Raw genomic sequence first — 9814 nt, forward strand, 5'->3', positions numbered from 1 at the left:
AGCTGTTCTCCTATTCAAAATAATGAAAGGAGTCCTACTAGTTTATAATGTAAGATTAAAAATAACAGGTTTTAGTGACTGAGCAAGAACTGCAAAGAGATGTCAAAAGGGTTTTGCGGCTCCCTGTGTTTTCTTTTGTGTGGGAAACAGGTCCAAATGGCTCTTTGAGTGTTAAAAGTTGCCGACCCCTGCCCTAGACTAATCTTTTACAGGATAGACCCAGAAGAGAAACAGGAGAACACCACTTGTCAGCTACAGTTCCCAGCTAAGACCACTCAAATATATCAGTGCTATGCAACCCTTTCTGGACAACATCCTCCTCTCACAGGGCTTGGATGGTAGGATTGCCTTTGTTTACCAACAGCTACCCAACCTAAAAGGGTACTGAAAAGCAAGTACAGACCTCACGATAGATACATAGGCACAGGAACCAGACACTGTGGCAGTCACAAAGGCCAGCTCAGTCTCTGTGTCACTTTGGCAACAATAGTGTAGAACCACATAAAGCCATCTGTCAACATCAGGGCTCCCACACCTGCTCATCTTCCAATGTGATTAACACCATCCTTTGCCAGCAATACCCTTCTGCATTCTTCATAGGACAAGCAGGCCAATCTCTGTGCAAAACGATAATGGGCATAAATCTGATATCAGGAACTGAAATGTTGAAAATCCAAGGCACTTTCACCCTCTCAGGTCACTCTGCCAATTAGGTTCAGGTGGCAATTCTTGAACAAAGGAAAGCCACTTGCTTAGGAGATTCAGGTCTGTTTTCGGTGGTCTGAATAAGAGCAACACTTTGCTATTTTGTTGGATCATACTGTCTATGCTGAATAGCTCACATTGCAATATGCCGTCACCCCAAAATACTTTGGGAATGGCATGCCCTTAAGTTGTCCTTTTTTCATTGCCATTTGCCCTTACAATACAACTTATATCTCTTCATCCTCCCACCATGTATATGTAAATTTGCCAATTTGCAGTTAACACTTCATGCATCTGATTAAGAGTACAGTCCATGGAAGCTTATGTCGGAACACTTGTGTTACTCTTTAAGATGGCACGAGATGGTTCTAGTGACTCTGCTGTTTCCTTCACCATCTTCTCTGACTTTTCTTCTTTTTGATCTTCATGCTTGGCAAAGGGATCTGTGAAACTTTAAAGGAAGCTCGTTGCTGTGAGATTTTGAGATGGGTTCTAATAAAGGTATGTACATGACACTGCAATAATCCAGCTGGACACTGGACTGCAATATTCCAATTTTTTCTCTGACTTCTATTCTATAGTAATTCTGGTGAAGGTATAAAAACAGTTTTGGAATGAATGGTGGACACACTTGAGCAAAATACTCCTGACATGCATCCTGATCGTATGAATATTACTTTGGAGTTAAGACCTTCCAAGATTACTGAGTTTACACCCCAGTAATGGCAGCAAATTGTACCCTAACATCTTTTGACAACAAGAGAGGGGTCTGCAACTAACACAAGTCTGGTAGAACATAATTTGGGCTGCAATGCAGTCAGTTTTGTCCAGAAATAATGATTAGTCCCAACCTTGTTACATGAGGGCATTTTCAAATTCATTTCATTTTCAGAAACACCACAGAGTATGTTGTTGTTGTTATGCCATTTTATATCCAAAAACCTTTTAGTCTTTACAAAATTTCAAGAGATTGCATTACATGGCATGGTATGTACATTCATCTTTGATCTACTCAGAAAAGAAATAAAAATCCTGTAGATCACTTTGCCAGGCATCTGGGAGGGAGAGAAAAAGAGAGGAATGGGAAGAGAGAGAGAGAGAGATTAAGTCAATTAAAAATTAATGCTATTACTGAATTTAGTAAACTCAACAGAGACAAAACAATCACCAGAAGTAAATTCTAAATTATAGATATTAGCATATCTTCCATCTAAAGACTACCCTGACCTAATCCCATACATTTATTTAGAAGTTGCATTAATCTTTAACAATTTTTTCAAAAATTAAGCAATTGTGCAATCCTTTAATGTTTATTCAGCAGTAATCTCAATGGGATTTACTCCAAAGTAAGTGCATATAGAAGTATATACAAACCTGGGAGTAAATCCCATTGAATTCAGTAGGATTCAGTTCTGGATGTATTGGGTTGTATTGAGACTCTCTTGCTTTTTACACAGGGATATTTCTGTAAGACAATGTGGTAATGACTGAAAAGACTATTTTATTTTACATATTATCAACAATCACCTATTTTATTTTATTTTATTTTATTAAGAAAGAAAACAATAACAGTCTTTCTAGGTTCTAGATTCTAAAAAATCTGGCTTGGAATCTTGTTTCCCCTCTGTATTGTTGAATACCTATATCAGAACATCTGCATCATTTAGAGGCTTGTGGGAGGCTTTCCTTGAAAAGGATTGCAGGGAAAATCTTTCTACTCCATGATACTTGAGCTGGAAGGGATGAGACCACTGCACATTTAGGCAAATAAAAGGCAATTCAACCTTCAGCTTCAGGAATAAACCCATATACTGAAAAACTCTGCATTATCTGGAGAAGGGGATGGGGGTGTTCTCAGCAACACAGCTTTGTTCCCTGGAAATGTTAGTTTAAACCATAGGAATGGTGTTAATAAAGAAGCACAAGAAGTCACTAGAAGAAAATGCATGCAAACCAGCTCTTAGAATAGCTGGGCACTCTGCTGGAGAAGTGTTAACACTGAGAGTATACAAAGTGTGGTGGAGGAAGGGGGCAAAGATCTTGAGGAAACATAAGGAAAACATTATATAAACAGAATACATTCTCTCTAATGAAAGGTATTCCAGAGTACTTTACAATACAAACGCATTGCACATATTCATTACATTACTGTTAACACATGACTCCCAGTTATTGTACAGATCACATAAAAGCGTTTTCAGCACCCTTCTGAGTTATTTTCCGAGTCACCACATTGCCTAAGGCAGAGTACAGAATAATGGTTTTAATCCTGAGATAAAACCAATTTATTTGTTTCATTGGCTTTCTCTAGAATTTTGAGAATACTGTCTTCTTTCTACGCCACGCGTTAGTTTGGGAGGAAAATGTAATAGGCCTATTAAAAACATTTCAAAATCAAAACATAAATCAAAAGCCTGAACTTATTTTAAAATATTAATAGTTTCTTAATTCTTTTTAGCAAATTTGGAAGTCTACATATTGATGTCAATATTCATGCCAACATTTCAGAGGAAATGTAACAATGACCTGGTGGGCATCTTGGCATCCACATAAGTAACTCAAAATAATATTAGCTCTCTGTCTTAGATAGTTTTTACCATAGGGATTCAATAAATCATTCATTTTGCCTTTTGTTTCTAAATTTCAGAAAGTTAAAAAGGGAAAGAATTGTTATGTGATAGAGGCATCCATATGAATGAATAGGGTTTTTAGCAAGAATTTAATATGCTGTTTATAGAAAATTAAAAAAGAAAAGGCAGGTCTTCAGATTGATTGATTACTTGAGGAGAAAGTTTTTACATTGCAAAAATTATATGGGGCCAATTCTGAACCAAATTTGGATTTGCAAACAGATCTTAAGGTGATCATAAAGTGAAAAGTGTAATGTTATTGAAACCAGCCTGTGACATGTGGATAATTTCTTGCTGCAATAATCTTGCATCAGATGAGATTTGAGTCTTATGTCATCCATTGTGCTAAGATACTAGCTGCAGTGTTGGTATTCATATTCATATAGTTGAAAACATATATTTGTCATGTACATTTGTTTACGGTGATCCATTTTAAGGCATAATCTAACCTGTTGATTTCATTGGTCCTTAAGTATATTTGCCTAATAAATTGTGGCATTTTTTGTAGGAATGCCTGTAAAACGTTTTACCAGTACACAATAAAGCATATTTGCTTAATCCAGCCAAATTTAAGCACTTTTAATATTCCCTGATCATAATGGAAAAGAATTAAGGACATATTTGATTGTGCAACTGAAACTTAAATACATTCACATTGGACTGGCATCTGTACTAAATGAGAAGTAGTCTCATTAGAGTCTAAGTAAGTCATTAAAAGCATAGCTTTTTATGTTCCAAGGACATTGTTCTATGTTCTAAGAAATTAGCACTGCGCTCCAAATAAAAAATAAATAAATCTGGCAAAGTATATTTCTCCAGCAAAACTTGACTTCTCATGATAACACATTAAGATTTTCAGACGCACCAATAACCTGGAACAAATGAATTTGCAGCAGTACTAAATAAGAATTTGACTGGCACCCTTTTTCAGTTTAATAACTCATTTCTTCCACATTCCAATAAAAGAAGAACATCATAGCATATTATCTTGCAATTTAATAAACTCTACCAACAAGAATTGACTTTATTATCCTAATCTTAATTAGGGTAACTAATTTGGTTTTTCCAAGTCAACAAAAATGGAAGTAGTTGAATAATTCCATATAACTAATCTCTACTTGAGTTATCTCTACTCCCTTTTCTTTCAGATATTGCTAATGAGTAATGCTACAAGAATTGTTGTCCATCTGAGAGGAGGTGTCACACACCCCTCCACAACTAGTGTGAACTTTGTAGACGAGAACATCATGTTACAATGCCACGTAAAATAAAAGTACATATGCTCTTGCTATTTGTACATATACATGACTTCATTTTTAGGGTGGTGTGCAGCTTCCAGTGTGTTATCTTCCAAGCACAGACAGTTGAATGGGCACCATCAGACATTACATGTGCTCGTGGTGCCTTGGCGCATGAAACACAGTGATTATCAATAATATTGCAACCTACCATTGCAAACAATAGGCATTTAATGTTATTTAGAAGGCAGGTAAGCGTACTTATTTGATTATTAAGGGTACTTCCACACCTCGATGGCACCTCATGCATTGCCCGCCATACTTTACAATCACCCTTCCATCTTGCTCTGCATCAGCAGCTGAGATGTGGAAAGGACCCAACCTGGCTTTCTATTTTCCTATCAATTAATTTGCATAATAAAAGTAAATATAGGCCCTTATCTATTATTATTTTTTAATCTCAGCATGGCTTCTACAACATCTCAAAAGAAGAACCCAAAAAAAGAAAAATTACAGATGAAGGAAGATTGTTCAATGAAAAGCGGACAGATGCCTACTTTTTTGTTGAGGGAAATAGTAAGGTGCTCTGCTTAACTTGTAGGGTATTTGTGCAAGTTTTCAAAGACTGTAATTTGAAAAGGCGTTATATGCAAAAACATGCTGTAAATTTCAGTGCATAGGATTGTGCCATAAGGACACAATAGTGGAACTGAAAAAAGTATGTCTTTTCAACACTTACAACTCAGACAGGTTCTATTGTAAAAGCTAGTTATGAGGTAACATATTTAATAGCAAAAATATCAAAACAATTTACGGATGGTGAGTTTATTAAGAAATGTATAGATAATGTGGCAGATATAATTTGCCTGAAAAAGGGGGATATTTCTAAAATCAGTTTGTCTCACCAGACTATAGCCAGGTGAATTGGGGAAATTGGAAAATCCATCAAAAGAAGTTTGGAGAGTAAAGCTGCTAATTTTAAATTTTATGCTTTGGCAATGGATAACAGCACTGATGCTACAAATATGGCTTAACTTGCCAGTTTGATTACAAGTATTGATGATGAATATAATGTCACTGAAGAAATGGATCTTTAATGCCATTAAAAGACACAACTAAATCAAGAGATTTATATGAAGCAGTAAAAATATGTTAAAACTATTTTCTTCGTCCATTGTCAACATATCTGGTCTAGTTGCTGATGGTGCCCTGGCAATGGTAGATAAAAGAGAGGGACTTATAAAATTAATAGGAGACATTGCAATTGCTGCCCAAAACTCACATTTGATGAAGTATTATTGCATAGTACATCAAGAAAAATTATGTGCGAAAGCTTTAAAAATGGTAATGTCATGCAAATCGTCTTCAAGACTGTGAATTTCATAAGGGCCAAGGGATTAAATCATCACCAATTCCAGGAATTCCTTAAATGTGTTGATGCTGACATAATTGGCAACGTAATTTACTTCTTGGAAGTAAGATGGCTAAGTTGAGAATAAATGTTGAAAAGATTTTATGATTTGTGACATGTTAACAAGTTGTTTATGGTATCAAAAAAAAAAATGTGCCAGAACTTGATGATGAAAACTGGCTTACAGATTTAACCTTTTTAGTGGGTTTAATCACTCATTTAAATGAGTTAAGCATGTGTCTTCAAGGTGAAAACCAACTTAGCAATACAATGTTTCAAACCATAGCAGTGTTGCTGATGAAACTCAAATTATGGCAAGTTCAAATTTAAGCAAACAATTTTACACATTTCAACACGTTGGCTAAACACAGTCCTGTGAAAAACAAAGCAAAAAAATGCAGCCTTGCCTTTTGATTTGATACAAATATTTGAAAACAGATTTCAAGATTTCCAGGAAAATAATCAATATTTTGGTATATTTGCAACTCCATTTTAAGTTGACATAAATAAATTCCCTGCAAATTTTCAAATGAAATGCATAGAGCTGCAATCCAATATTCAGCTTAAAGAAAAATTTGAGCATGTGGACTTTTATAGGTTCTGTCTTCCCAGAGACAAATATCCCTTGTTTCTCAATCACACCTCATTCATGTCATCACTTTTTGACAGCACCTACATTTGTGAGCAACTATTTTCAAGAATGAAGCCCCCTAGGAGGGGGCTAAAATTAGAACCAAAATATCTGATGAGCACCTTGAGAGCTCACCAAGAGTTGTAACTACTTCCATCAAACCAGATATTGATGCATTAGTTTCTCAAATACGTCAAATATCCCACTTGTTATATGTTGTCCTCTTTTCTTTTACTTTTATAATAAACATAAAACAAATCAATGAAATTTTATTACTTAGATATGCTCATTTTCTATATCAGTGAGCAGAAACTTGGGACCTGCTCCATGATTTTAAAAGACTCTCCAAACGGGGCACTTCATGATTAGGATTATTATGTGAGGAATTTTTTGCTTATCTCTGGTGGCAGATATCAGGAAAATTATGCACAGACCTTTTTTTTGCTCATCAGTTTTTGTTAGTGTCTGTGCATTTAATGTGTGGCCCAACCCAAGACAATCCTTCTTCCAGTGTGACCCAGAGAAGCCAAAAGGTTGGATGCTCTTGATTTAGAGCTCTTTACTTCTAGAACTTTGAACTGTCCAGAGCACCTACATAGATGCAAAATGCTGTAAGAAGAGAAGTTATTCTCATTATTAAAGTTCGCCCTCATCCCATGAAGGGCTGGGAGGAGTCCTACAACCTTAGCTAGCTGTATCCATGCTGCTTCTTCATATAATGCATCCCAAAAGCTAGAGAAAACTTGGACTTAAGTCAATGAGGAAATTACTGTTCGATTCAACAATAGTTGGACATCAGAATTTTCCCATGTGATGACAGCAGAAAACTGAGAATGGAGAGGAGAAGATTTTCCAAATATATTAAAACTCAAAACACTTGAGAATTGGTGGGGGAGGCCTAATGTTGGGAAAGGTGACCCAACACACAGGCTTATAAATATCGAACAACTACATTAGCAATGCTAATGTAAGCCCAGTGTTCCAAAAGGTCAGCAGCACCTTTGCAACATAAGACACTCTTTGAGAGGTAGGACCAAAGTTACATCTAGTTTAGCATTCTAATAATTGCCAACCAGATGCTTTTGTAAAGCTCACAGGCAGGGCATGAAGACAACGGCTTTCTCTTGCTGTTTGCCCCCAACATCTGGTGTTCAAGAGGCATCCTGTCTTGGAACAGGTTCCATGTAGCTATTACAGCTAATAGCTGTCTTTGAACTCTGAGATACCTGAAGTATAAATGATTTAAATCTAATGGTTCTTTTCCATAATCCTTATCCTGTTGCATTCCCACATGTTTCTGAACATAGATCTTTTGCTGCTGACATCCAGCTTTTGAAATTAATCTCCTATAATATTGGAATGGGTCTCAATAGATTGTTAAATTAACATTACAAACAGAGGGTTATAGCATGATATCATAGTTAGAATAAGTGAAAAGAAATGGACAAAGTAACTTCCAGTGGATACAAATGATCCGGTTTTATCTGGTGTTCTTGATAAAAACTGCTTTTTATTTGACTTAAAAGATCTTGTGGACATTAGAAGACAATTTATATCTAAGATATTTAGGAAAATTATGTCGTATTAGTAGGTGCCCAATATGAAATGAGGTGAGTAGCTAAATAGGAAACTGGGCTTTCCCACCACTTTCTAGGCACTTGGGAGAAATTGTAAATGTGTTATGTGGTCATCAAGGTCTGCAGTTCAGAATGCTGTGAATTCAGTTCTGTACAGACTTACTAGGGTCAGAGTAGTCAGCCATTTTGGGCCTCTGGGCACATCTGGCAATTCGAGAAACCACCACAGAATGGCTATCATGGGAGACATAAATGATAAGTAATCTGCCCAAAAGGTAGAGGTGACACACTGAACCCCAGTACACTAAACCACTCCTTTGATCATGTAATTTTTACTGCCGATAGAAACCTAAAGGCAAACTCTTATCCTGCCACCCGTCTGCCAGTCAGCTCATTCCTCTTTTCTCACAGGGGACCCCTTTTCTCCCCATTTTCTTCATAGCTGAGTGCACTGCTGAGGAAAGCTGCAGCTGCATGCTATTCTCATTTTCGAAGAATGTCTCTGAGCCCCACATGTGCCTCTGAAGCATTCATGGAACAAGAAGATGGGAGCAACCAGAGTCCTTCAAGTGATCTCAGCTGTAAAGAAAAGAAGATAAAATAGAAACCTGGATGAGGTATAGCACCTGAGTGGGTGCCAAGAAACGTGTCCAGGATCAAACTTGTATCCACTAGTAGCATGTTGCTTGCTCTTATACTAGTGGGTAAATCCCATTGAAATCAGTTGACTTTGCTTCTGAAAGCACTGATAGTATTAGGGTTAGGGTTAAGCACACTTGAAAAACTACCACGAACACAATCTCCAAGAAAAACAAACCTACCAAGAGTGCAGGACTCGCAGATTTCTCCAACTTCGCTGGGTTTATTGGATTCTCTCATACATGTTGAAATGCTTGGAATCTTCATGCCGTTGAAAATACAGATGTTTGAAATTGGAATTAAAAATACTCCAACACTGCACAAGATGTCAGGTACATGGAAAATGCTGTCACCTAAATGACTCTCATCACCCTTAAGTGATAGTGAGGTAAATAACTATAGCTCCGTGAGCAACCTTGGACCTACTATGCTTGAAGGTTAGTACGTGAGTCCCTATTGTCTTACATCCTTTCTGTCATCTTTTCTGCAACATGAAACCAGATAAGATAGTTGTGTAAGTCTCTTCCCATAAAGGGAACAAGGTGTTGGGAAAGTTTTATGACAATGTTTTTCCAAGGCTAAGAATGAAGGCACAGAATGGCATTTGATTTATGAGCTTCCAAAGTGCTAACTTAGACCACCTTTCTCAGAGAAACAGAAAAGTGATTCCCCCGCAATCCTGAACTTTATTGTAACAGGAGAAACAGTTTCCAAACAGAATCTAACACAGAATGTTCATGCAGCTATGCATGAAGAACTTCACTTTCATGTACTCCCCAATGCAAAGGTTGTGCAATCTTTTTCAGCATTACAAGGATTCTCTGTAATGGATTTCAGCCTTTGGGTTGAAAGAGGTTGGGCACCACTGATGTGTCATCTGCCGCATGAGGCAAGTACCTCAGACTGTCTAATCAGAGGGCCAACCCTGCTAGGCAGTCCTAGCCAGACCCTGAGCCCTTCATCACCTCTGCTTTGCTTTTGGC

Source organism: Varanus komodoensis, unplaced genomic scaffold (genome assembly GCF_004798865.1).
Source record: "Varanus komodoensis strain SLA01 unplaced genomic scaffold, ASM479886v1 scaffold1, whole genome shotgun sequence".
In the NCBI taxonomy this organism is placed as follows: Eukaryota; Metazoa; Chordata; class Lepidosauria; order Squamata; family Varanidae; genus Varanus; species Varanus komodoensis.